Source organism: Takifugu rubripes, unplaced genomic scaffold (assembly GCF_901000725.2).
Source record: "Takifugu rubripes unplaced genomic scaffold, fTakRub1.2, whole genome shotgun sequence".
Classification (NCBI taxonomy): Eukaryota; Metazoa; Chordata; class Actinopteri; order Tetraodontiformes; family Tetraodontidae; genus Takifugu; species Takifugu rubripes.
In genome coordinates, this window is record NW_021821636.1 from 384,636 (window position 1) to 406,520 (window position 21,885).

Below are 21,885 nucleotides of genomic sequence, written 5' to 3' on the forward strand. Positions count from 1 at the left end.
TTAAAAAACCTTAAGCTGTGAGTCGTATCTGCTCAAATTGGACGGTATCAAAAAAAGCTAAAATATCTCTTTGATCATCATCATTGATCCTCTCTGAGCCAGACCACCACATGTCAGGATAAAAACCCACATCTCATCTCCTCTCATCCTGATCACCAGAACTCCTCAGGGCTGCTTCCTCGTTCCCCTACTATAATCCCTCTTCACAAACACTCAACTGGACAAAACACCACTAAAAACAAACAACCAGAATGAAAAACAGCCTCTTTCCACAAGCTGTGAAGGAAACATGGAGCAGCAGGATGAGAAACAGGTCAAAAGACCCAACAATAACCCAAAATATCATAATAGATTCCTCATAAACTGAATATAAACAAGGTTTACTACAGCACCTGAACAGGCACAAATAAGAAAAGAGGTTTAATCTCCACTCTCTTCGTACTCTGTGTGCAGGCATCAAAATCAAAGCAAATCCTCAGATAGTCAACAACTAAAAAATGCATCTGTGTTTGGACAGTTAACTGCAACTTTCATGCATATGCTTTTGATATTAAAATATTAAATACATATTAAAACACACACACGCACACAGGGCAGAGGTACTTTAGCAGAGGTTGCATCAACAGGAAGTCTCAGTGTGCACTACTGCTCCACCTCCTGTTTGAGTCACGGCTCAGTCAGGAACAGCCCGACGCACTGGAAACAGAAACACTGAAGTTTCCACGTTCCGTGGCACATGTTAGCGTTTAGAATAGTGTCACTGCCCAAATATCTTCAAGCATTTCACCAGCTTCCTGGTGCATTATTCGCTATTGATGTTTTTATTGCAGAGCTAAACAAAAACAAAGGGCGTTTTTGAATACGTTTGAATACGTTTTTGAGTTTTTTTTATAGTTTTATATTTATATTCTATTTTTTATTTATTCTATTTTATTTCTTATTGTACTCTATTTTTTTTATCTTTAATAGGTTTTTATGGTGTGAGTCTTTGGGGGGCATCTGAGAGGAACAAGACCAAATGTGGGAGAAGAGCATCTACACAGAGAGCTGATTGATTGATTGTCTATTTCTACCTGAGAAAAGCGCAACACAGCGCTCAGAACGTGCGTGTAAAGAAAGTTTCCTCAACTTACCGCATTCTGCTGCTGGGAGCAGGATCCAAAACAGAAGACAAATGTTCATCTTCTAAATGAAGGTCGCTAAACACTTGTTGTCCTCATCTGAAACAGTCTGGAAGCACCGTGACGAGGGTTCTTTGTGATAAAGACCGATTCTCTTAAAAGCGCGTCTAAAACTAGACGAGTGTCGCGGAAGTTTGAGCGAGAAAGTCGTAATTCAAAAAGAGCGCTGGAACCGCATTGTGGGCGGAGCCTCCGTTCAGCACCAATCAAATACCCGCCATAGAGGTGGCGTCTGGGTCCAAACACGTGATTCACTGACACCGCCTTCGGACAGTTTGGAATTTTAGCACATAAACTCCTGATAACCGGATTTAAAATGATCAATTTCTAGCAACATAATTTGTGTCTTGGTCTCGTGGGACGTGCTCTTTCTTCTTGTATTCTTGACAGACAGCGATGGTGTTTTATTGCTATTTTAGCAACAAAACTGTTTTGGACTCATTTTAAGGCGACAACAAAAATAGTGAGACTTACCTTTGAGCAACAGTGATGTTATGCATGTGAAAAAGAAAACTGGAAGCAAAACAGAGGTGAAAACTTTCAAAAATGTCCGGTCAACACTTACATGGAGGATGTGTCTTCCACCAAGTGTTTTTACATCTGAATTGAAACAAACAAAATAACAAAAATTGAATAAAATAACAATAAAACCAAAACAATGAAACAATGTATATGGGTCTACTTTACTTTACATGGAAAGTATTGTAATATTTATTATTGTAATAATGATATTTCATATATTATAGACGTGTTACTATAAACAACATATGGATGATGGGAACTGTAACTGACACTGTGTAATACTCCAGACTATCATGCATAGAGGCACAGTGGAGCACTACAAGAGGGGTGATCTAAAAGAGCTCTGCAGTTTGGATTTCATGTTCTCTGTCTCTAAAGCAAATTTTGTTGTAAGATTGACTTCATTTGTCTTTACAAGCTGCTGTTGTTATTCCCTCTCTCTCCGTTACCCCGTGTGTGTGTGTGTGTGTGTGTGTGTGTGTGTGTGTGTGTGTGTGTGTGTGTGTGTGTGTGTATGTTCTCCTGTTCTTTTCTCAACTTCTCTTAATTTGATCTGACGGATCATTTCTGGACACAGTTGTTGGGGTCCAGGGTTGTGCCTGGTCTTCCCTCCAGGGGGCGTGAGGAGCTCAGTTTGCGCTGCAGGCAGGCGCACGTGTGGGCAATTAACATCTGGCCACCTACTTAAGGAGGGAGCGCCTGCCCATCAGGGCCGGAGGGTTGTGGTGCTTTGTGGAGTGTTGCTGTGCTTGGCCTGTCTTGTCTTCCCTGCACATTTAAGTAGTGATGTCCAAATGAGGTTTCATGAGGCTTTGAACCCTTTTGGACCATTGTGTTGAAAATTGGTTCATTACTCGAAGCTTTAATCATTTCGAACGCGGGCGTCATCTGCTGGCGCATTGGTGGTACTGCAGCCATGTAAAAGGTTGATGACCCAGCAAGCGTGCACTTTGAGTTTTGCTGTTTGTGCACTTTTGATGTTGTATTATTATTATAATATTATTTTTCTATATATTTTAGGAACAGATGGGGGTATGGGCCTAAGGTGCTTGGGTGAACTGGTGTGCTTATGCATTTTTATTTAAAAACAACAGTTTCTCCACAGTCGAGGGTTTGAGGCGGTTTCTCTTTTTTGAAACCATTTCCCCGGCTTTAGAAAACACCCTCTCGCAGGGCACAGAGGATGCTGGTGTTGCAAGGTACTGGTTTGCCAGGTGGTGCAGGTTTGGGTATCGGGCTTTGTTTGTCGTCCAGTACACCAGAGGGTCCTGTGATCGTTCAAGTGGAGGGGCTGACAGATAACGCTGCACCTCCACTATGGCATCAGCGGTGGCATTCCTGGACGCTCTTGCTTCTTCAGCATCCCTGTCCAACAGCTTCCACGGATCAATGACTCAAAATAAAACATTACATAAAGTTTAGTCTGTACATGAATCAATGCAAATAAATCTATTGATCCAAATTCTATCATTTTTGTACCTTGGGAAGAAGCAGCTGGTTCTGGCTGTGCTGTTGAAGTGGATGGTGGGTCCTCTTGGGTGGGTGCATTCGGCAACAATGCCGCACACTCCGACTTTAACCGGTGCACAGCTGACTCGGCATTTGAAGGGCTTTGGAATCCGAGTGTTTTAAATCTCGGGTCAAGTAATGATGATAAAGAGAAGATGCTTGTGGTTTCTATCCCACTGAGTTTATCATTCATAATTCTATTGAGGTTTATGCCAAGGTCTTTTGCCATTTTGTTTGAGTTCCGGCCCGCAACGCAATAAGATTTTTATATTTTATATGTGCACCCCCCCACCCCTGCCTTGAAAGCTCTCGAGCAGTTCCAGCGATGTTCTCTGCTGTGTGACTGATAGGAAAAGGCCGAACTCCCACCAGGGTGGTGGAGAGTTCACCTGCATGAATAGCATGACAGGTGACAGCGAGATACGCATCCATGTTGATGGAGGTCCACATATCTGCGCTCAAGCTGACACTGTCAACATTCTGCAGGGCTGCCTTGGCCTTCTCCTTTTCTTCCACATCCCTCCTCTCCGCCATGGCTTTAACTGTCTGCCTTGATGGAAGGGTGCATGTGGGATCCAGTTTAGCCACCAGAGCACGGAAGCCAGGATCAGACACCACAGTGAAAGGCTGGGAATCTTTCACTATGAAATCCACTAGAGCTTCATCAAGCTCCTGCTTCCTGCTACATAAAATATGGAAGTTAGCAGAACAAGATTCATTTAGTTAATTAACTAATTCTATACACCCAAACCTGCGCAGTAAAGTTTAAAAGTTACTCTTAATATTGCCTGGAACAGCACCCACTCACCTGGTGGAAACGTCATCACAGCAGCACCAGCTTCATTCTCATGTTTGCCTCGGTAATGCCTCATCATTGATGACGTGTTGTTATTATATGTCGGGAACAAAGCAAACACTTCACCTGCAAATTAAAAATGAGATATGTGTGTGGTTTATTATTTGTTACTGTGTGAATAAGAGTTGAAAAATACGTTTGTAACACTTACCTTGTTCGGCGGCACCATTTCAAAGTGGTCCCAGACTTGAGATCTCTTCCTGGTTGGTTCCATGTGTGGCAGGGCGTGGCCTGCGCTCCGAACAGGTGCCATATGGAGGTAGTGCATTAATTGGTGGGTGGGGAGAAAAGGTTTATATAAGGCACTGCCTCCAGCTGACTTCAGCTGTTTTCCCTCTTCGACGGTCCGGCGGGGTTGCGGCTTATCTGGGCGGTTCCACCAACAGAAACTGTTTCACAGCGCGAGCTGTCTGGCAGCGCCAAGAAGGTTGGTGCTTCCTCCCGCCTAGAGCGCTTTGCCGTAAGGGCGTGCGCGCTAGTTTGCCCTGGGCAGGTAAGGCGCAGCAATGCGCGTCACTGACTCCCCCACTCACTCGGTTGATAAATGTTAATGGGGCTGTTCTTGCTGCAGTTGGCTGCCGGCTGACGTCAGTGGGTCGCGTCGCCCCAGCGGGAACCCCTCACGGAGTGGGGGCGCCACCAAACAGTCGGCACGGACTACCTCGCGTACTGGACCCACTGCTGCTTTGGCTCGGTCCTTTAGTTCGGGATTCTCTCTCTCCCTCTCCCCTCGCTCCCCTGGACTCGGAGAAACGGCGCTGAGACGTGGTGGTGCCGCCGAGGCGACCACGGAGCTTTTGCCTAAATTTTAGACTCTTAACATTGTGTAAATTTTATCAATTTATATTTACTTTTTCAGGTTTTGTTGCTTTTCGTTTCTTGGTTGACGTTGTTCTTTTAGACGATCTGGTCACCATTTATTTGCCTGTGTGTGCGCGTGCGCTCGTCGCGTCTGATTGTTTATCATTGTAAATGTAATTGTTCTCTTCTTTGTGGACAGGTGCTGCGGGCCACGGCGGGGACCCAACCCCTGGTGGAGGGCGTTTTCATCACCCCTCGTGTGTGGTTTTGTTTGCAGTAGCGCGGGTGTTTTTAGTTTGTTTATCTCCCCTAATTGAGTTTTACCTGCCGGTGGGGCCCCAGCCCTGTCCACCCCTTTTGTTAATTTAACTATTATACAGCAGAGTTATATTTTTTTGAGTATTGGATTAAATAAAATTGTAGTGCCTAACCCTCAATCCTGTCTCTGCCTCTGGAATAGAACCTTATCTGCGCGTGCCTGTTTTCCGGTTAATTCCTGGGGTGAAACTCCCCAGGTGGCGTTGTCGTCAACCGTTCCACCTCTCCCCACCCCGCCATGCCAGCATCTACTGTACCCTGCAGAAGAATATTCTCCAAATGTGGAGAAATTGTGAGCAAAAAAATAAACTGGTTAAATCCCAATACTGTGGAAAAAAAAAAATAACGTACCTCAATAAAAACGTTGAGTCTACAATTACACAAGAATACCCAAGCTATGGCATATTTTACCAGCATTTTCTCCTTAACAAAACAAAGCTCATGTGTGCGCCTCCCGGTCACCAATAGCGGCTCCAACCCTGCAGTGCAGGGCTCGCGGGTCGCCAGAAGAGGGCGCTAGAACTGCAAGTTCAGGTAATCATTACTTCGAGTAATCATTACAAGTGGTTCGGGAATTCACAAAAGCTTAATTTGCCCATCATTACTTTTTGTCCTGATCGGAACCAGACAAATTTACCGATCTTCATCTTGTTGCTTTTGTTGTTGTTCCACTATTTCTTTTGGTTTTAAAGGCAGTTGGCATCTATATTGGAGCTGCCACCTTCTGGTCCTCTATCTAGCGTATCCATCCTTCCATCCTTTTTACTAGACCAGTACGTAAGAAATTTATAAAGCTCTTTCCTCCCACCTGAACTCTCTACCCAGCTCATCCACATCCACCATTCCCAGTTTCCTCAGTCCATCCATCATCTTCCTTTCCTCACTATTATGCCTACATATTAAAAGCACATGTTCTGTTGTCTCCAGTTCATGACACTGCTCACATAGATGGATGCTTCTCCACAATGTATAGCACATTGTCTAAGTTGCTCTGCCTAATTCTTAACCTTGTTATTATAACCTGCTCTTTCCTGCTCTTTTCCCTTCTCCTTGATGCATTGTCCCTCCTTTGTATTGGAAAGAAGATGCCTCCCCTTGACCTGTTTCCCCGCTCTGTTGCCACTGCTCATTTGCTTTTACCCACACAACACTCTTGCCTTCTGACTTTGATCATTAATTTCTCTGTCAACATTGCTCCTGCTTTTAATGGTTATACACCCCCATTTCCTTGGCCACCTCATCACCCTTCCACCCAAAACCCCCCTTTTGTGCTGTCTCCTCCCAACTCACTAGCAGAACCCCCTTTGTAAGATGTTCATCCCTCTGACCTCTTGAATGAATCCAGTAATTAGCAGCCAACTGTTTCCTCTTCAGCCACAGTGGCATTTCCCCAGCCTGTTCCTGGAGCGCACACACAGGTGAGATTTTGACTGGCCCATGTAGAGTAAGTGCTTGCACCGGGATCATATCCAGCAAAGTTCTGAAATGAAACACATGATTTATTTGCTTCATTCATCTCTTCCACTCTTTTATTTTTACTCACAATCTTCACTGCCTCTGTTCTCTGCTCTTCTCAGACTTGTTGAATTACAACTGTTTTCTCCACACTGTACGGTTTCCCCAGTTACATTTACATTAACTGTGCTATTACTACCCGCCCCCCCCCCCCCCACACACACACACACACACACCTCTGCTCCCCCCTACACACTGTAATGATGGTCATACCTTTGGCAATTGTAATACCTAATAGGAGGTTGAATATATGCTCTCACACTAAAACTCATGTATCCTATAATGATCTTGTCAGTGAGAAGCTGACCTTTAAAGGAAAACAAGCCCAATCAAATGTTTCCTCAAACTGGAGTAAAAGAAAACCAAGTTCTTTAAATATGTATCACACAGGCTCTCAAAAAAACATTTATTTTAATACAGGATATAAAAATATACAATATTAGAAAGCAGACATTTATTAGAAAAAAAAGAACAAATAGAGAACATTTTCTGTTGATGCAATCATCCTCTTAAATATTCTTCAAGGTGCTTCTGAAGTGTGTTTTCATTTCTTCCAGGGGTGATTTATAGGTTCAGAGCTTTAGCACCCAGAGTGCCTGGCTGGTTCAAAAGATGACACTGGTCATTCCAGTTAATGAGTTCATTCAACACAATTTAGGAGTCTTAGTAAAAAAAATCATGGAAAAGTGATCTTCCTCCCTGAAACTATGGTATGCATGAACTCATTCATGTTACAGTTCCTCACACACACACACCAATTAAGTTAGGCTAACAGACAATAATCTGTTCCATTCAATTCAATGCAGCTCAAATGGGGACTAACATTTGTTGGTGATAATAATGTGTCGCGTGTATTGGGGTGTAGAGTAGTTGTCCAACATAACCACTGTATATTTACATCACGACACTCCTGTTAAGAGCCTAGACCCGTTTTTATTTCTAGTGCTTTTTGTAAGTCTGTTAAATCATCTGTGGAAGAAAATAAATAGTTCAAAGCTTAAGCAGCCAGAAAAATAGACCATTTATGCCTCTGCTCCTTCTTCACTTTACAAAATCATATTATATCATAATTATTCTTGATTTTGTTGTAATTAAATGGAGGATGAATTAATGTGCTGAGAGGTAGATCTCATTAGAAACTCAATGATTTGTCCACAAAAATGTTATTGTTAAAATATTTCAACAATACTAAATCAGCAGCTGACAGACTGACTTAAATGTTACATTTACTGTAGTGATACTTACTGGTACATTTGAGCACCAGTGCTGTTGTGCAGATTAGAAAAAGAACACATAAAAACAGAATGCAGCTCAAAATTTGTGTCCAACTGACACTTGTGGAAAGAATTTCTCTTCCATCAAGTGTGTTTCCATCTGGAACCAAAGAAAAAATAGCATTGTTACTAAAAACATCGTAATAAAAGTAATAATTACAATAATAAACTAATAATGTTGATGCTGACAAATGTAGCGGACACTATTCACAGTGTTTAAACAGTTATATTTCTTATTTTCCCAGCGTTCAAGTATTTCTCACATCAGATTTTTAACAAACCTAAACTAACTGAGACTTGAACACAGCGTTAAAATTTCAGCCTGTATTGCTTTGACTCAATAACAATCATGCAGCAGCATGTAAATGTAAAGTTCTCACCCCACATGACAGTGATGTTTCTGTCTTCTGTTTGGACAACACAGCCATAGATGTTGGTGTGGATCAGGGGGACCTCAGCTGTCAGGATGAGGATCACTGATCCATCCCCAGAAGGCAACGGGCCAGTTACAGTGATCCAGTTTGCCTTGGGGGCCCCGTCTTCAGTCAGAGACACTGAACGCACTGATTTGTCAGTACTGGTGACGTGGCACTTCAGCAATGCCTTGGTTCTGTTAACAGGGTTGGCAAACACACGGAGATCTGCAGGAGGATAGAAAAGGTGATGATCAGGGTTGTCTGTTGTCACTCTTTGAACAGGGAACCAGCAGTGATGAGCAGCTCACTCTTCCTCTTAACATAGTTTTAGCTCATAACCAACACCAGGCTGCTTTATTTTAGGACCAGAGAGTGTGTTCACCTGTTCTTTTTTCTATTTCTCTTAATTTGATGTGGTGGATCATTTCTAGACAGTATCTCCTGATGAAGTGTCCATAGAAATGGTTCCGAGCCTCATAGCCGTTCCACGAATCTTTAATCATTTCTGCAGAAGGAGACAGGACTTTCCATTTCTGAGCTCCAGCATCAAACTGAATGAAACCCTCTCCATTCACTGCCCAGTTGTCAAAAGCAGATTCGAGCCTCTCGTCTGACGTGATGCAGCCACGCCGCCGCTGAACATCTACAAGGATTGTTTTTTCTCTTTAGTTAAAGGTGTTAATTCCTAATTACAAAGCAAATGTGCTACAAACTTACTCCGTGTGTGATTGGTGAATTTAGAAATCGCTTTGAGAGCATCAAAAACATCATAACATGCTGGTCTGCAGCTCCCAGGTGTGGGATTCCAGGACGGGTTTGAAGTGTTCTTGTCGTGTCCCACTGTCACAGTGAGAGATCACAACTCCATCAAACTCTGTAACTTGTTCAAAATGGGGCCCAGATCCAGGCTGAACACGTCCTGTAGACAAGAACTCAAGAGAATGGGAACCTGAAACACACAAACAAATGGAGTCTTTGCATCAAAAGGTTCTGACAGGAACACAGGAAACTGTGTTTTAATGTCAAATTAGGAAAAAGGAAGAAGTTGAAACAATAACAAATCACAAACTGAAAGGAAAAAGGCAGGAGCAATAGGAGAGAGAAAGGAAAGGGAATGAGTTAGAGGAGCGCAGTGGCAGTGTTCTTGGGTAGATCCAGATAACGAAGACAAGAATCTCTGGCTGAAGATAGTGTGGTTATCAGGAGCAACGGTGGGAGTTTATAATCCACGTCGTCGTCACGCCTGGGAGGATCCTAATTTCAAATCCACTGGCTCTCAGCCACTCAGAGTTCGGGATTCTGTCTTTGCAGGATTACACCTGGTTGGAAACTACGACACCCGTTGTTTAAATTTGGTGCCCTTCTTGAGGGTCTCACTCAGGCTTTGTAGGTCACACAGGTACCAAACAATCAGAAGAAATATCAGGCCGAATAAATGCTTTTTTAAATAAAATTTTCTTGCTTCCTGATCTACACTCAACAGTCGATTGCAGTAATAAGCTGAAACATAGTCTACCAACCACCAGTTTAAGAAAGAAGAAAAGGAAGATCATGAACTATTACACTTAATAAAGCAGCTTCTCCGGGTCTCCAGAGCAAACCATAAAATGTTCTTTTTCGTTTTCATGTCTTTAGCCAGTATTTTATTATTAATATTTAAACGTGGTTGTGGATCATGGATCAGTCAGTCTTAAATCTTTGGATGTCCATGGAACTTCTCTCGAGAATCTGTTCAAGTGTTTGACGCAAAGAGCGCGACAAGAAAGGCGCGTTTCCAACGCTGCAGTTCGGTTCGGAGCCTGAGGTTCTCGATGAGTGTAACACGTGGTGACCAAAATAAACTTGATTCAATAAACTTGGCAAACTTTGCGCGGCGTCTAACAACCCTGCAAATCCAAACTTTCGCCATTACAGTTGTGTCACCTACCACATTCTGCTGCTGGCAGCAAAACCCAGTAAAGCAAAAGACAGAACTTCATCTTCCTGCAGTTGCGTTTCCCAAATAAAAGTCCATAATTATTTGCTGTCGATGTTGTTGTTGTTGTTGTGCATCCAAAAGAGGAGAAAAGATGAAGTTGTCTCTCCAGCGCTGGGGAACCAAACGTCTTCAGAACACCGTCACGATTTTTTTTATCTGTACGATCGTTAATTTTTGAACCTTTATCACACAGTAAACACCGGAAGTGGGTGTAATAGTTGGATCCCGCCTTACTTTTATTTTACCGAGACGTGAAATGTTCTTCATAAACTTAAGTGACGAACAATTAATAAGTATAACTTTGTAGGGTTGTTGTTGTTTGTTTGTTTTTTATTTTGCCTTAATTGAAGTGATAAATGTTCCATCGTTGAACAAAGTTATAATTCTGTTCCTCTGAGCTACATTCTTGCTGCTTTAGCCTGGCTGCCTGCTCTTCACTGGTTGAAATATGTTCTATATTGACATTTTAATTCCGTACTAGTTTAACATCCCCTGTTCCTTCTGTAACTGCTCCATCTTCTCTCTGGAAGGCTGAGCTGCTGGTCTGTGTTTTCTCAGGGGAGATCTTGGTCAGACACCATCAGCCTCCACAACGAGCAGATAGCAGTTATTACTAAACTGATATTGGAGGTCCTACAGAATAGCGTCTGGAATGTCATAAAACATCTGAAGGTTACTGTTTGATTTGATTTTGCATGAGTACTTGTTACTACTGGTTTTTAATGAGTAGCATTAAATGGTGCTTTTGTTGTTATTGTCCTGAAAATAAAACTACTAAATCCTATTCTGCAGGAAACCCTGATACTGATTCTTCTTCTAAGTTTGACAACAATGCATTTATGTCTTCTCACTGAATGTATTATAAAAGGTGATGTCTGTAGTTTAGAGACATGTTGAGATGTTAAAGATCTTTTAGGATCATTTAAGATCTTGAAAGTGTTTGAGTTTTCATATGTTACCAAACAAATTTAGTAGAATGTGACAATAATAATACGAAGGTGACATGAAAATATCGTCACTGAAGTTTCTGTGGATGCTTTTTTGAAAAGCCATAAAAGTCACTATTACCTGGGTGAACAATAATTTATTAATCTGGCAGCGCTCTGATAGGCCAATAAATTAGTTGTATAAACGGACTAGATCATTTCTGTCCGATGTCTTTCTTTTTCATCTTTGTTGCACGTGTTTTTAAAGGAACACACTTTAGACTAATTCAGTAAACTGATGCAAATCACTTGACCGTTATTTTTGTGAAAGATCTTAAAAAACAATCTACATGAAAATTGTTACAAAAATATACATATATATCATTTCTCACTAATAAATGTTTATGTATAAAAATAAATCTTAAGTTCTTTATAATCTGGAGTAAATAAAAATTCTGCCTCTTGATATAAAATATAAACTATTCTTCTAATGAAGGAAGTAAAAATAAGACAATCTTAGTATAAAGACATTTAATACAGTAAAAGAAGATCTTAACAAGTATGTACATTTATTTTGATATTCAATTTCATTAAATTAAAATTAATCGTTTATTGACAACATTCTTGGTGCCACATGACATCATCAAAGAACATGAGTTACATTTGATCATCAGTCTCTCAAAGAAATAAATTAATGTTTAAGTAAACGGTTCACTAAACAGTAGTTTGTTGGTCATGTTACATTAACATAGAAATAGTTATTTGTGTAATGCTTTATAATGTCTAAATAGGAAACCAAAGTGCTTACATAACAGATAAAAGGTCACAGGGAAAAGAACATAATAAAAAGTTTCTTTTGCTTTTTAGCTTTTTACACCTGATCACTGTTGTGACTTCACCTGTATGTTCTGTTTAATGTACTGCTCTGTTTGAAAGTGTCGTAAATGTGAACGTTAAAGCTGGTTCACTGCAAATGTTTGTGTTTTGATCCCCTGCTCAGTTGTATTACACGGAGCAACTTTAATATGGAGAATAAAAATATTCTGGATCATAGCATTTGTCTCTCGTCCAATCTTGACAAATATTCATTCTTCTGGTTATCCATCAATTCATCACTCCTTAAAGATACTGGTGGTTGTTCTTCATCACTTGAAACAATCCTCTTCTTGACTATTGTGAAACACAAATGGAGGCACAAATAATACACGTTGGCAGATATATTTCATTACAAACATTGATCTGATCATAAAGCTAATTATTGAAACATTAATACCAAAATATCAGCTGACAGACTGATGAATGTTTCAACAAAAGTAGTGAGACTTACATTTGAGCATCCGTGCTGTTGCGCAGATTAAAAGAACACATGAAACCAAAATGGGAGCCAAAAATGTCCAATTAACACCAGCAAGTGTTTTTCCATCTGAAACAAAAGGAAAATTATGGCGATAACAATAAAATACACTAGGTTTAAAACCTTGCATTATTGTGTATCATATGTTCCTGAACTTTTTTACCAGTTATATTTACAATTGGGCCCAGAAACAATCTATAGATCTGTAAATAACAATCATGCAGCAGCATGTAAATGTAAAGTTCTCACCCCACATGACAGTGATGGTTCTGTCTTCTGTTTGGACAACACAGCCATAGATGTTGGTGTGGATCAGGGGTACCTCAGCTGTCAGGATGAGGATCACTGATCCATCCCCAGAAGGCAACGGGCCAGTTACAGTGATCCAGTTTGCCTTGGGGGCCCCGTCTTCAGTCAGAGACACTGAACGCACTGATTTGTCAGTACTGGTGACGTGGCACTTCAGCAATGCCTTGGTTCTGTTAACAGGGTTGGCAAACACACGGAGATCTGCAGGAGGATAGAAAAGGTGATGATCAGGGTGGGACCAGCCAGGGGAAGAAAAGATACTTTTGTATGTGTTCAGGTTAATTCCTGAATTATGTCCAATTTAATGAAGTGATTCAAAGCTGTGATTTTATTATATTTTGCGTTATATTTTTTTGGACCAGAGAGTGTGTTCACCTGTTCTTTTTTCCGCTTCTCTTAATTTGATCTGATGGATCATTTCTGGACATTCTTCATTGATGAATTGTCCAAAGAAATGGTTCCGAGACTCACGGCTGTTCCACGAATCTTTAATCATTTCTGCAGAAGGAGACAGGGCTTTCCATTTCTGAGCTCCAGCATCAAACTGAATGAAACCCTCTCCATTCACTGCCCAGTTGTCAAAAGCAGATTCCAGCCTCTCGTCTGACGTGATGCAGCCACGCCGCCGCTGAACATCTACAAGGATTATTTTTCTCTTTAGTTAAAGGTTTTAATTCCTCTTAGATGTGTTACAAAGCAAATGTGCTACAAACTTACTCCGTGTGTGATTGATGAATTTAGAAATTGCTTTGAGAGCACCAAAAGCATCATTAAGGGCCACCTCACAGGTCCCAGGTAAGTTGTGGGATTCCAGGACGGGTTTGAAGTGTTCTTGTTGTGTCCCACTGTCACAGTGAGAGATCACAACTCCATCAAACTCTGTAACTTGTTCAAAATGGGGCCCAGATCCAGGCTGAACACGTCCTGTAGACAAGAACTCAAGAGAATGGGAACCTGAAACACACAAACAAATGGAGTCAAAACTCTGGACCCTCACAGTGGGATCAGCGGTTCTGACAAAAATAATCATGTTATAAATTGATCCCAATCTCAGGTCTTGTCAAATTAATATTGAAAGATGTAGACAGTTTAATATTATGGTTAATTATTTTAAACCTTAAGCTGTGAGTCGTATCTGCTCAAATTGGTGGACGGTATCAAAAAAAGCTAAAATATCTCTTTGATCATCATCATTGATCCTCTCTGAGCCAGACCACCACATGTCAGGATAAAAACCCACATCTCATCTCCTCTCATCCTGGTCACCAGAACTCCTCAGGGCTGCTTCCTCGTTCCCCTACTATAATCCCTCTTCACAAACACTCAACTGGACAAAACACCACTAAAAACAAACAACCAGAATGAAAAACAGCCTCTTTCCACAAGCTGTGAAGGAAACATGGAGCAGCAGGATGAGAAACAGGTCAAAAGACCCAACAATAACCCAAAATATCATAATACATTCCTCATAAACTGAATATAAACAAGGTTTACTACAGCACCTGAACAGGCACAAATAAGAAAAGAGGTTTAATCTCCACTCTCTTCGTACTCTGTGTGCAGGCATCAAAATCAAAGCAAATCCTCAGATAGTCAACAACTAAAAAATACATCTGTGTTTGGACAGTTACCTGGGAGATCATTCTTGGTAGTTTGAGACCGTTTGAGACCAACAACCACATGAGGACAACAAAATGAGCTGACTAACACCCAAAAATATTGCAAGAATTAAATGATTCCTGACTAAACAATATCTTGACCAGCTTGTTCATGCATCATTTTTGAATGTAAATTTTCATGTTGAATTACTGTATTTCTTGACAAATAAATGCTGATAAAGACAACAATTTCAGTGAAATGGTGGAAATAGGTTTAAAATCAGTGTTTAGACAGATGCCTTATCAACAAGTGACAACTATTTCATGCATAAGCCTGTGATATTAAAATTATTAAATAAGTATTAAATATTAAAACACACACACACACACACACACACACACACACACACACACACACACACACACACACACACACACACACACACAGGGCAGAGGTACTTTAGCAAAGGTTTTATCAACCGGAAGTCTCAGTGTGCAGTACTGCTGCGCCTTCTGTATGAGTCACTGCTCAGCCAGGAACGCAACGCGCTTCTGGATAGAAGGCGAAACGTCTTCAAGAGAAGAAACCCAGTCCAGTTGACAGAGAAAACTACCTTGGATACTCCAAATGCATTTTTAACACATATACGTAGAAAATATTAATATTTATTGATGTAAACTTTATTTTTTTCGCCTCACCTGCCTCCCCTGACCGCACGTCACTGGCCGCCCGGCGACTCTCTTCAGAACGTGCGTGTAAAGAAAGTTTCCTCAACTTACCGCATTCTGCTGCTGGGAGCAGGATCCAAAACAGAAGACCAATGTTCATCTTCTAAATGAAGGTCGCTAAACACTTGTTGTCCTCATCTGAAACAGTCTGGAAGCACCATGACGAGAGTTCATTGTGATAAAGACCGATTCTCTTAAAAGCGGGTCCAAAGCGCGACAACCACAACTCAATGTACGGTACACCGGGAGGGTTAATAAGAGAGAAAGATACCGCCTTGTGGGCGGAGCCTTTGTTCAGTACCAGGAAATACCCAAGGTCGCAGTTCAATAAGAGCTGGACCTCGTGTGCCACGGGGGGAAGTGTTCTGTCTGCCTCCCTCTCTGTTGTCTCCTCCCTTCTGCAGGCAAACTGATCAAGTGCATTTTCCACACTGGTCGCAAATTTCAACGTCTGCACAAAGGCTACAAGAGAAGTTCCAATGGAGTTAAAGTAACTTAGAATCAAGCGTTAGACTGTTGTTCAAAGAACATAAACGGTGCAAATGTGCTAATTTGCACACATAGAAACAGATCATAGAGAAATAGATCCACAAAGTCTTTATTTTCGCTTCATAACTTCCCTTTTCATTTACTTCCAGGAGTTTATTACAGCATGTTCTTTGCTATTAAAGACTTGCCAACACATCACAGCCACAGGTGTTTATCAGGGCGGCTGTTTTACAGCCAGCATAGAGCAGGTTCAATAATGGGGAGAGAACGGTTAAAAAGGCTCATACAGAGAGAATAATTTTGGATACACACAGAGCAGAACGATACCCAGATCTAAAGGGTTATGGTTAGGGTTGATTCCTTCCCTTTTAGCTGATCGAGGTTGGACCCAGTTTTCTTGGCTAGTCTTTAAAATAGTTTGCGTGCCTGTAAGATAACTGTGGGAATATAATTACCTTTATTTAACACACTTCTGTTGTCTCTCCTATGGTTTTTCCCCTGTTCCATATTTAGATTTATTTGTCAGTTTTTGACCTGTGAAACAACTTTGTATCTTTTTAAATGAGCCGTATAAATAAGATTGAGGTTGAGCTCTTTAAGCGTACAAGGTCCAGCCTATTCCATTACCTTAAAATATATTACTCACCACATTCTGCTGCTAGCAGCTAGATCCACAAAACCAAAAGACCTCTCTTCACGTTCCTGTGGCTGATAATCTCCCAAGTATATGGACTTTAGCTAATTCTCCAGGACGGCAAGAATATTTGTCATCGAAGTTCTCGGCTTGTTCTCAACAGGTCAGTGTCGTATCCACAGCGGTGGGGAAGTGAAGGGTGTGTCAAAGAGAACATGCACTTTGCCAGCAGATGTTAATGTTCAACCAAGTCTCAAAGTTTAGAATATAAACTTTAAGTGGGAAGGCAGAGGAAACAAAAGGGCGGACCTAAAATCGGAGAAGTTCAAACTGGCAAATATAATCTTACATGGGAATCAATCAGGGAACAAAAACCCAAGAGGGCGATTGTGGCAAAGTTGGGAGATGAAATTAAGTTGTTGCTGAAAACCCTAATCTGGGGAGTTTTGCCCCAGGAATAGTTCTGGTGAACCAGGTGTGTGTTAAAAAAATGGTCCAATGTTTCAGCTCACCAAAAGGCACGAGACAGTGTTTCAGAATTTTAGGAAAACCTTTTTTATGACCATGTTTCGCATTAAACTTCTCAGGGTTACCAAAAATGGCCAGAATAGAGGTGGCAGAGGCTGGTGTAGCAGCGCTCGAGGGGAGGGAAGTGAGAGGAAGTGGTGTTTTCAGTCTACAGGGAGGCAATCACCACGTTGATGGGGGCATGAACACGCTGTGACTGGAAGCAATATTATCAATCCCACTATAGCAATGCTAAAATGCACATCCACAGTGTATCCAACGTGCACACACAGTTCTCTGCTGTACAACACAGTAAAACTGGTGTTTTGAAATGGGGACCTGATTTTGTTTTGAAGTCAACAGACACACAGGCATCATAGGAACAAAAACACACACTTGGAAGGTCTAAAGCACATGATGGGGACTTCAGGGAGACAATTTGAACAATTTGGTTTTCATATAGTGGCTCAGGCTAATTGCTAGCATATTCATACACTGTGCAAAGCTCACAGGTTAAGTCACTCAAACACACCATCAGACAAACCCATTGTCTTGGTAGATGTTCTGACTTATCGACATGGAAACAGGTTGAACTACTGAGCAGGAGGATTTTGAGTCCCAAGTCTTTCTGCCAACAGTCGTTAATGAAGGAGGGTCAAACAATGGCTCTGTATGAGTGAATGACACTGGTGTGGGATTATTTTAATTTATTGGATCAGAACCTGAGATTATAACCTGCCGAATGTCCACTATAAGAAATGAAATGAGTTTTTCTCGCTGTGGAATGATTGCCCTCTTAATTCACATGTTAGAAGTTATTTTATTTATCTTACACAAGATTTTCCAACTGAGATTCATACTTGTAAAATGGATGATTACACAGTTGTCACATTTATTGATCTAACATCATAGCACTGGCATTTTTTTTCTATTCACATAGGCAAAAATCACAGATATACTTTGATTTTTATTGTCCCACTGTCTCCATCTTCTGGTGTTAAATTGTGGTTTTCAAAAGTTTATTTCAATGAAAACATTTACAATTGTCAAGAGAGCTGCCCTTTCGTAAGTTTCTTCTTTTCCTTTTGTCAACGGGACAACCCCAGTGTCCCCTCCTGGACACTGGGGGTCTTACAGGTCCCCAGTGGAGTGACGGGCTGTGCCTGGGTGCTGCCTATTAAATGGCACAGTCCCCGTCTCTCTGTCTCTCTCAGCGGGACGTCCCGGCTGCTGGCTGTGCTGACAGTCTCCGCTTCAATTCTGTTATTTCCCTGGACATTCCTCCAAGCCATCGTTTGTAGATTAGTGTTTGCTAGTGATTTTGTTAGCACTGAAGCCTCATCTGTTTCACTTTCAACAGTCAGTGAAGGTTAGAGCAGCGTCCAAAATCTGCAGAGGTGCACCTTCAATATGGGGAGTAAAATATTCCGTCTGATAGATGTTATTTCTGTTTGAATCTCTGGTGGATAAAATCCTCTTCAATTAATCTTTGGGTCTTGTAATGGTTTCATTACAAGGGACATTCTTAGGTTTTCTTTCTCAGTTTCTGTCATGCTTCCTGGAATTCTCTTTTTCATTCTTCTTTTGATCTTCTTCTCATTGTCTGTGGTGAAATTAAATGGAAGCACAATTAATAGATGCTGTCAGGTGTAAGCCTTCAGAAACTTGTTGATCTGTTCATAACAATAGACTGACATAAATGTTTCAACAAAAGTAGTGAAACGTACGTTTGAGCACCACTGCTGTTGTGCAGATTAGAAGAAAAACACATGAAAATGTAACAATGCTCAAAGTTTTCCAAAATGGCCAATCAACAGTTGCGTAAAGAATTTCTCTTCCATCAAGTGTGTTTCCATCTGAAATGAAAGGGAAAATTCATCATTATTAATTAAAACACAGTAATAAAAATAATAATTATGACTGTAAGCTAATAATGTTGATGCTGACAAATGTAGCTGACACAATTTACACTATTGAAGCAGTTACATTTGTTATTTTCACACAGCTCTAGTCCAGTATTTCTCAAATCAGATGTTTCAAAACACCTCAATCATTTGAAAATTGAGCACAAAGTTAAATTTCTAGCCTGTATTGTTTTGACTCAATAACCACTAATAATAATAATAATAATAATAATAATAATAATAATAATAATAATATAATTCTGTGCCAAAACCATAGAAAGGTGAGCGCTGAGCTGCTGCACCGCCCCCTGCTGGCAGAGAGTGGTTCTGTACATTCCACTGCCTGTACCAAATTGTAACTCTGTAGTAGCTCGTTTCTTTCTGGAAACATGTGAAGCACGTTAAATGTTGTTAATTAAATGGGAAGAAAAAAAACTGTGTTGAGACCGAAAAATCTCTAAAATAAGTTTCAACAGCATCGAAACAGCCAGAAAAGACCAGAGAATCACCAGGAACGTTTCAGACCTCCTTCATGAGGGACTTTTACCAGAGTACCCAACACACCAGAACCCCCCCCAGCAACAATAAGATCCCACTGGCCTGTGTGCAGCCTGGATCATGACTCAATAACAATCATGCAGCAGTATGTAAATGTAAAGTTCTCACCCCACATGACAGTGATGTTTCTGTCTTCTGTTTGGACAACACAGCCATAGATGTTGGTGTGGATCAGGGGGACCTCAGCTGTCAGGATGAGGATCACTGATCCATCCCCAGAAGGCAACGGGCCAGTTACAGTGATCCAGTTTGCCTTGGTGGCCCCGTCTTCAGTCAGAGACACTGAACGCACTGATTTGTCAGTACTGGTGACGTGGCACTTCAGCAATGCCCTGGTTAAATCAACAGGTTTGGCAAACACACGGAGATCTGCAGGAGGATAGAAAAGGTGATGATCAGGGTTGTCTGTTGTCACTCTTTGAACAGTGAACCACGTGTGTGTGTGTGTGTGTGTGTGTGTAAGTTCACCTGTTCTTTTCTCAACTTCTCTTATTTTGATCTGATGGATCATTTCTGGACATTGTTTATTGATGAAGTGTCCATAGAAATGGTTCCGAGCCTCATAGCTGTTCCACGAATCTTTAATCATTTCTGCAGAAGGAGACAGGGCTTTCCACTTCTGAGCTCCAGCATCAAACTGAATGAAACCCTCTCCATTCACTGCCCAGTTGTCAAAAGCAGATTCGAGCCTCTCGTCTGACGTGATGCAGCCACGCCGCCGTTGAACATCTACAAGGATTATTTCATGTAAAATGTTCAGTTCATTTTCAACAAAATAAACACGTTATAAAGCAAATGTGCTACAAACTTACTCCGTGTGTGATTGATGAATTTAGAAATCTCTATGAGAGCATCAAAAGCATCATTAAGGGCCACCTCACAGGTCCCAGGTAAGTTGTGGGATTCCAGGACGGGTTTGAAGTGTTCTTGTTGTGTCCCACTGTCACAGTGAGAGATCACAACTCCATCAAACTCTGTAACTTGTTCAAAATGGGGCCCAGATCCAGGCTGAACACGTCCTGTAGACAAGAACTCAAGAGAATGGGAACCTGAAACACACAAACAAATGGAGTCAAAACTCTGGACCCTCACAGTGGGATCAGCGGTTCTGATTTTTTTAAAAGAGATGAATCAACATTCAAAAACATTTAGAAACTAATAAACTTTCTAATTTCACATGATTGATCACTTCAGATTAATCTGTTTATTCTTTACAGAATCGTCAGTGCACAAATGTACAGAAAAGGCAGATTTGAACAGCAAAGAACTTAGAAATATGAGTAAAAACATTCAAAAATAAATTTCCTCTCCTTTATTAAAGCTTCCACAGGACTAAGGACATTCACTCATGAAGATGTTGCTCATGCAAACACATCTTCAGCCAATAGTAAATAGATCAAATGAACTTCACATCAACAATTTTAGTTAATTAAAATAATTCCTTAATACCTTAATGGATTACTATGACCTGGCTGAATGAAAACCTACATGGAGATAAACATTAACATTTAAATTTAGGTTCAGATTTGGGTTAATCTTTGGCATTTAGGCTCATAATATTTTTTAATAAATTAATTGTGATGGTAAGCGTTGAACACAGAGCTGCCATTTCCAGAGGAGTCCCTCTGAGCTCTAAATGGCAAAATGCTGAGTGGAGTGGCCTTAATGCAATTCTTTAGGTCTGCTCCAACAGCCACGTCCTCTGAGAGGTCCAGATGTGGAGAGCAGGGTAGGAATGCTTCCAGAAAAATCCACCTGAACAAGTGCATTTTCCACACATTTCAAATTCTGCACAAAGGCTACAAGAGACGTCCAATGAGTTAAAGTAACTTGGAATCAAGCGTTAGACTGTTGTTCAAAGTACATAAATGGAGGAGTTTAAACCAATGTGTCATAAGAGACCCAAATTCAGTCTCTCCCTTGTCTTTACAGATACTGCATCTCTCACCAAAGAAGAAAGACAGCAGAAAGTGACTTTACTAAAGATATCCAAAAAATAAGAGACGAAATGCAGCAGGTACAGAAGATTAAAATAGTTACAACCAATAAATAAGGTTATGGCTACTAAGTACTCCCTAAGAATGGGGAAATTTGTTCTTGTGCAACATCTGCTTCAGTGCACTGTGTTGTGCTTCAAGAATGAACCTTTTCATGTGTTTTTCTTTTTCATGTGTTTTTCTTTTTGCATGTTTGTTTTTAATTGTGTTTTTCTTCTTGTTTGCACTTGTGTGATTTTTATTCAATTACATACACTTCTTTGGTCAATGACATATGGATACAGTTGGTTAAAGTTTGTCTGTTAAAAGTATTGATTGGAGAATGTTTGTTATCTTTTAAAAATGTGGCGAGAGCAGTTCAAGTTAACGCCTGAATGGTGGCCAGCCCAACAGTACTCGTGCTTTAATTCTTTACTTACCATCAAAGAAGCAAAACTAATTTTGTATTATCACATAAAACAGCATTCAGTTTCACCTTTTTGCAGTTAGGTTGTTGTCTGATTGTACCTC

General features: G+C 40.8%; 4 long non-coding RNA genes across 4 annotated transcripts; all 4 read right to left on the reverse strand.

The window, feature by feature from the left end:
* Positions 1-3,523: 3,523 nt before the first annotated feature.
* LOC115248463 (uncharacterized) lies at positions 3,524-4,281 on the reverse strand. Its single transcript, XR_003887342.1, has 3 exons — positions 4,220-4,281; positions 4,021-4,134; positions 3,524-3,894 (listed from the first exon to the last, which is right to left on the reverse strand). It is a non-coding gene; the product is annotated as an uncharacterized lncRNA (long non-coding RNA).
* Positions 4,282-12,002: 7,721 nt separating this feature from the next.
* On the reverse strand, positions 12,003-12,951 carry LOC115248458 (uncharacterized). Its single transcript, XR_003887335.1, has 3 exons — positions 12,900-12,951; positions 12,624-12,719; positions 12,003-12,466 (listed from the first exon to the last, which is right to left on the reverse strand). It is a non-coding gene; the product is annotated as an uncharacterized lncRNA (long non-coding RNA).
* A 149-nt stretch (positions 12,952-13,100) lies between these two features.
* Positions 13,101-17,060, reverse strand: LOC115248460 (uncharacterized). Its single transcript, XR_003887338.1, has 4 exons — positions 16,422-17,060; positions 13,677-13,913; positions 13,335-13,595; positions 13,101-13,160 (listed from the first exon to the last, which is right to left on the reverse strand). It is a non-coding gene; the product is annotated as an uncharacterized lncRNA (long non-coding RNA).
* A 656-nt stretch (positions 17,061-17,716) lies between these two features.
* On the reverse strand, positions 17,717-19,545 carry LOC115248455 (uncharacterized). Its single transcript, XR_003887332.1, has 3 exons — positions 19,487-19,545; positions 18,644-18,772; positions 17,717-18,519 (listed from the first exon to the last, which is right to left on the reverse strand). It is a non-coding gene; the product is annotated as an uncharacterized lncRNA (long non-coding RNA).
* Between the last annotated feature and the right edge of the window lie 2,340 nt (positions 19,546-21,885).